Genomic DNA, 6,599 nt, shown 5'->3' with positions numbered 1-6,599 from the left:
GCCAGAACTCTTCGGTTATTCTCACCCTCTTTTTTTGAACCTCCTCGAACGATGGACTGAGTGTCAACGTTGTCGGATTGGTTTGACAGTTCGAGTGGAAGATTGACTACGGTTGAAACGGTCCAGAGTGCAACGTGTCAGGGTCCTCTTAGCACTGATCCGTATATTTTTGTGTCGTTTTGACGAGAATGGGATCCTTTGCGAAATGCGAACATAAGTTCAAGAAACTCCTGAAGAAACTTTAGTGTTTCGAGAGTTGTGGAGGGAAATATAATGATTATTGCCCCCCCTTGTCTGAAGGCTGGTACCATTAAATGAAGCACATCTTCAGCACATTAAACGCTTCCCGGTATCGTGTCCCCAAGGGAAGGATCTACCTTCGCCGAGTGCGAGAAAATCCACGTCCGTGTACGCTTATGAACATCGGTATCATAATCATACTGATCGACAGCGATGAAACTTCCTGGCCATCGGAGCACTCCATCCTGCCCGTGCTCATGCCGGACCGGTTGTGAGGAAATGGAAAATGGACAGGCATGGGACGGATAAGTGACCGAAGCCGGCGGGACCTGTGCTCCAGACGCACTCCACAAAAACTCGTTCGAGAGGAGGGCACACAAGATGGGCTTTTAAACCGCCCATTTGGCGTCGATGTGCAGCTGGTTCTTCTGGAGGAGAAGAACTGACGAACGACATCAGGAAGTTGGCTCCGGTTGGAACTCGTTCTGGAGGCGGGCATCCTCCTCGGGTAATTTAGTGCGGCGGTGGAGGCGCGGAAGGACTGAAAATCGCCCCAGAAACCGGATCCAACCTTGCTGGAGGAATGGTCCATGGGCGGACTGGTGGGGAAATGCAACCATCTCTCCCGGATGGAGGCTCGATCGTACCGGCGCAAAGGAGCGTACTGCCTCTAAGGCCTAGACGCTCAATGAAATACGCCGATCGTGACAGAACGCCTGGAAGACTCAGTCTGGAGTTCGGTGTTCGTACGTGCGTCGCGCATCCACGCCAATGCAAGAATGCAATCCCCATCGGTGCAGTCAGTTGCAGCCGGATGGTGAAGCATTCTTGCATGCAGAAGACGAAGAAACGTAAGGATGTTACCACAGCGCTTTCCAGCCTTCTCCGGACCACTGTTTCTTCCTCGCGAATGGAGATGATAATCTGCACCGTAGCGCTAGAAGGGATGCATTTTTCTTACGCCTCCCTCCAACCCCAACCACCCATTCGCCGGTTTTAAATGGCTGCCTGCGCTGACCGAGGATGCAGGAGAGTAATTTACGGCTTCTTTGTTTCTTTCCCTTTCGATGTCTCGTGACTTCCGCGGAACGCGTCATGTTCTACGGCGTCGGTACTGCGAAGGCTTTTCTCCGGGTTTCCCTTTCTACCGGTTTGTTCCGTGGCAATGGCATCGGTTCGCCACGGCGGAAGTGGGACGAATGAAACGAGTGGAATCGTACCCATTAGATTGCTTATTACTCAACGCTACTGCTTAAGTCGGTTGCGATCAGGTCTCTGCCCTTTTTACGTGAGCGTCTGCAAGGGGCAGTGTGATTTGCTTCACGGAAGCTACCCTCTGATATTTGGCTGTGAGCGTTAGAAAAGTCAGTGGCTTCTCGTGGAATTAAAGATGAAACTGTTGAGGAGTTTTGTCGTTCCTCTGAAGTAAAGATTTTGCGACAAAGTACAACTATAATTAACCTCATAATTCACAAGAACATCGTATTATCAAAACGATTTTTCAAATAAATGAGCAGGAAAAGATGTTAGTTTATTGCGATAGTGTACAAAATCTTTTAAGAATGACAAACGAAACAGAATTTGCTTATACATGTATTCACTTGGTCAAGATCAGAATAATCTCGCTTTGAAAACAACATAATGCTTTCTCGTTGTTGCAGGTCAATTTAGACAGGTGCAACATTGCGCCACTTCACAACCCTACGGTAAGTGGGCAGCATTTCCCCATTCTAATTAACACTTTTATGTTGAAGGTCGTGGCACGTGGCGCAATGACTAGGCCGAACCAGCAACCCGAAGCATAACCGCTAGAGCGATTGAAACTCACTGCTTGTGGAATGGAAGTTATTGAAAACAAATTTCTGACAACCTTGCCACTTGTTTGAGTAGTACGGTTGTGTGGATTCTTTCAACCCGATCATCATTTCTCATACATGTTACGCTTCTTTTTCCTGAAAACCATAGGTGTTGTAATTTAATCGCGCTGTGTTTTGTCTGACCTTCTTAAACGCGTTCGATAACAATTTTCGAACAGAGGGAGAAAATTTCCGCGTTGAGATATGAGATGGCAGAAATAAAATGGTATGTCGAGCCGATGGCCTTGTCGACAAACGAGAAGCCCCTTTAATTTCGACGTAAGATTTATAAATAAATCAGTTCAAAGTGTAAATATCCTACCAAGCCGTTATTTGTAGGGCGTGTTTCGTAGCGTAGCTTCCGCGTTGAGAATACAGTTTTTAATTACCAGACGACAATTTTTTTGCGTTAATCTTGGAGGCGTCGTGTCGCTTCGCCAGTTGCGCTATTATTAGCACCGCAATGCTTAAAAGTTAGAACATGTTTAAAAATAAAATATTGATTTGTCAGAAGTGGGATTCGAACCCACGCCTTCAGAGAAGACTACGACCTGAACGTAGCGCCTTAGACCGCTCGGCCATCCTGACTTGTTGAGTGAGGTGAGCATATTTCCGTCGCGGTTGCGATTAGCGCGTAACGCCACATGCTCAACAAGCGCTTCCAACATCGATGCTGCTGAGTAATCAGCAAGTGGCCAAGGTGTTCGACTTCACAGCGCCACCAGTCGTGAGAGCGAGGGGGAGAGTGTGAGGTGTCATACCCTCCACGATGCTGATGGCGATGATGGCGCGGCGGTGGTGATGACGAAGATGCGATAAGCCGGTCCGCGGGCCTACCGAATGGGCACAACATCTAAGCCAAGGTTTGGACTACTTCTGGCGTGAGCAAACACGCGCCGCCGCTCGTGATTCTAGATAAGAGCTCCCGGAGCACGTCCACTCCAATGCGAGGTCTTGGGTCCGGGTGTGGGCAGGAGTGTTGCGAAACGGCACCCCGAGCGGCGGGGTGTCAAGAAGCTCCGGCTATGACTGGGCCCCCATCGGAAGCTTCAGCAAAAACACGGTGCGTTATCTGCATCCGAAGGAATCGCTCAAACCCTTCCGGCGCCCTTCGAGCATACTTTCCGCCGATGGCATGAAGGAAGTAAACTAAGACACGGTGTGCGTTGCTCAATCATAACCATATATATATCCGGCCCCTCTTTCCGTCGTCGGAAGAGGAGCGCTCTTGGCTCTTATCACTCAACAATGCCGATCGAGGCAACCCTCGGCGTGATAAGTCGGAGGTTGCAGCAGGTCCGTCACGTATACAATGGGGTCTGAATCAACAGATGGTTGGAAAGTTGGGTGTCTCTGGGGGAATGTGCGTGTGAATCGGGGGAAGTAAGCTGTCAACAGGTATGTTAACATGCTGCTTCCGATGTTGCGAGCCCTGAATTTATGTACGAGTGTTTGAGGTTGTCTTGATAACGTGTCATTTTTGCGTTGACAAATTATTCCTTCGAGTTTCTATTAGTGTATATTTTCTTCTTGGCGATTTAGTATAGCAAGAAATACATCGAAATGTGCATCACCTAGTCGAGAAGGGATGCTTTTGGGTTGGAGTACTTGGTACGTCTTAAAACCAACTGAAAACAGGTTCTGAATACTAGTAACGTGCAGAAAAGATACCAGCAGAAGTGATGAAAATCTCGCATAGTAATTAAATTCATGAGAAATAAATGTACAATATTATAAAGACTCCCCCTTTGCTTACTTTACGTTGTACTCCTTCCAAGGATATTGAAATAATTGTAGTCTTACCTAAAACGAAAAAGAAGAGAAAAGAATAATTAATATTATGGAAAATGAGCGTGGCAAGACGATTATTCAATGCCAGGTCTGAGGGGTTGTGTTCAAAGAATACCCTATTCTTCTTAAACACCCTTAATACCATTGAAATATTATGAAGAAACACATAACTCTAGCTGCGAAGAAGAAAATCATAAGCCTAGGCCTAGTTTTATTGTATTCCTAACTTACTTCGACTTTGGACGTGGTTTTGTTTATTATTTCTGTTCTTATTATCTATCCCAGAGCTTTTATAAATAAAATATGTGTTTCCGCCCCCGGGTGGACTCGAACCACCAACCTTTCGGTTAACAGCCGAACGCGCTAACCGATTGCGCCACGAAGGCTGGTTGTTTACTCGAGGAAGTATTTGGATTTTGGTAACAGTTTTTCTTCGACTAGCGTTTTACTCTGAACAAAGAAATGTAATTCGAAGGATTTAAAGTATTTTAAAAGGCAAGAAAAAGGTGTAGTTTCCAAGAAGCACTGAAAGTGAACGACTGTTCAGATTTAGCGGAACTGCAAATTAATTGCGCAATGGAACATTTCAGAAGTGCCAACACCGTGTTCGAGCGAATCGAAAATGTCAGTTACTACTCATTAAATCTGCCCTGCCGCGAAGAAAACGCACCGTGGTGGGAGTGTGCAATAAATTTTCCCAAACTATCCCCATGACCTCAAAAAACAACCGTTCAAAAATAGATGCATACACATTTCCGTGGCAAAAAATGGGTTCCCTCCCGCGCTCTCCCTCTCTTGTGGATGCAGAATCCTGCCAATTTCCTGCCGTAAAGTTTTTCTTCGCACCCACTACACCACGGCTTCGAAGATGGAGGAAGATTTCCACCGATGCAGTCGATGCCGCTGCCTTCCTGCACCTGCACCCGATCACCCGATCCCCGCTGGCGAAGCGTAACTCCGGTAGCTCCGGCCGTCGCGAAAGGCAGAAACCGAAATGAGAAAGTCAAAGTAAAAGTGAAACGATGCAGTGGTGGAAATGCGGGGTCGGTGCGGTAGCTGCAGCGCTAATCGTTAGATGCAGCAGCTGGTGCAGCACACACTGGCATGGAAGAAAGTGGCGCGACGATGCGGGCCCGGGGCGGAAAAAGACCATCCAGAAACTAGGCCATTAGAAAACCACCGTGTGCATCAATTGCATCGCGCTAAAACGCTGTACGCTAGCGAACGACCGTTGTTCGTTGCCTCGAGTCGGTTAATAAGGCGTCGGGCGAAACGGAACTCCCACCAAATGGTTCTTCCACGATGCATCTATATTCTATATTTTCAAAATGGATATTGAATTTTTAGAAGTAAAACAGTAAGAGAATAGTGTGGTCGAAGTGAAACAAATATCAGAAGTGGGTTTTTTGTAATTTAATTTATATTAACTATTCATAATTTAATTTATATTAACTATTACAGACATTTGCAAATCATGTCTTTTTTTAAATTGTCTATACATAAAAACGTTTGCAAAAACACACTTTCAAAAACGCAACATACGCACGCAGATTTACACTGATTTGCTGAAAAACTAGATGACCGTGAAAGGGAAAGAAGATTTTCCGGTTCGCGTGTATGGAATATGGCTTCGTTCGGTAAGGTGAAACGTCGGACAGGCTCATCTTCTTTTTCTCTGCCCGATCCGGTTTTCAGCGGAAACGTTCCCCTCCCTAGTTCCCCTTGACCCACTCCCTTCTAGTGGTCGCTTACCTTCTGATGGTAATGCTACTGTAATGTGTATGTGTGTCTGTGTGTGCATGTGTTCAAAGAGAAACATTCCGGTTCCTATCCGCTTTCCTGCCACTCTCGATAGACTGCTTGGATGGGGAACATTTTTTTCCTCTGTCTATTTTTCTTCTATTTCCTCCCCGTCCTCCTTCGTCGTCTAATGTGCAATGTGCGGCGAGTGTTGCTAAATTCTCCCCCGGGTAGCTGCAGGGTTGGATGCGACGACGACGACGACGACATCGGCGGCTACCGTGGTTTTGCAGTTTGAAATCGAAAATGAGGCCGACCATTCCCGGGGCCCGCGCTTGTCATCCGAGCAACCATTTCCACCGGCTTCGGTTGTGGTTTCGATTTCATTTCAGGTCTACATTTCCACCGGAACATGCGCCTGTCCAGGGGGGTTTAGTAGGGGTGGGCCGCCTATCCCTCTCAAAAGGAGGATGAGGAGATGGAAAAGCGCATATCTAATTTCTCGGAAGCACTCCAAACCGAGCTGAGCCATACTAACTAATAGATAGAGCAAGGCGGCGTAAAGGGAGGAGGCGAAGGAAAATTTCGCCATCGGCGCATGGAAATAGACTCTTGAAAATGTTTTTGTTATTCCAAACTCAAACAAGCGGTACTGAACATGTCCTGCGGGTGCACGCAACAGTATCAGCTACGGTAACAAGGATCGGTTCTTTATTCCGGGAAAATCCCACAACATGCAACCTTCAAGCTTAGCGTTGGCCGTGCTCCCGTGGCTTAGCCAGCATATCAAGAGATAATTTTCATATCCGAATGAACATGTCCCGTGTTTTTGCCCAATCCATCGGCCCCGGCACGATGATGGCGGGTTGGGATTAGAGTGTGCGTGTATGCTCTATTGGGGGATGATGTTGGCAAAAATGTTATGCTAAAATGCCAAACAGAATCCACATTCTCGGTAAAGCCCATTTGCGT

General features: G+C 46.9%; 2 non-coding genes across 2 annotated transcripts; both read right to left on the bottom strand.

Moving 5' to 3' along the window:
* Positions 1 to 2,601: 2,601 nt before the first annotated feature.
* Positions 2,602 to 2,684, bottom strand: Trnal-cag (transfer RNA leucine (anticodon CAG)). Its single transcript has one exon. It is a non-coding gene; the product is annotated as a tRNA-Leu (tRNA).
* A 1,515-nt stretch (positions 2,685 to 4,199) lies between these two features.
* Trnan-guu (transfer RNA asparagine (anticodon GUU)) lies at positions 4,200 to 4,273 on the bottom strand. Its single transcript has one exon. It is a non-coding gene; the product is annotated as a tRNA-Asn (tRNA).
* Positions 4,274 to 6,599: the final 2,326 nt, after the last annotated feature.

This window comes from Anopheles coustani, chromosome 2 (genome assembly GCF_943734705.1).
Source record: "Anopheles coustani chromosome 2, idAnoCousDA_361_x.2, whole genome shotgun sequence".
Lineage (NCBI taxonomy): Eukaryota > Metazoa > Arthropoda > Insecta > Diptera > Culicidae > Anopheles > Anopheles coustani.
This window is presented reverse-complemented; position numbering and strand designations above follow the sequence as displayed.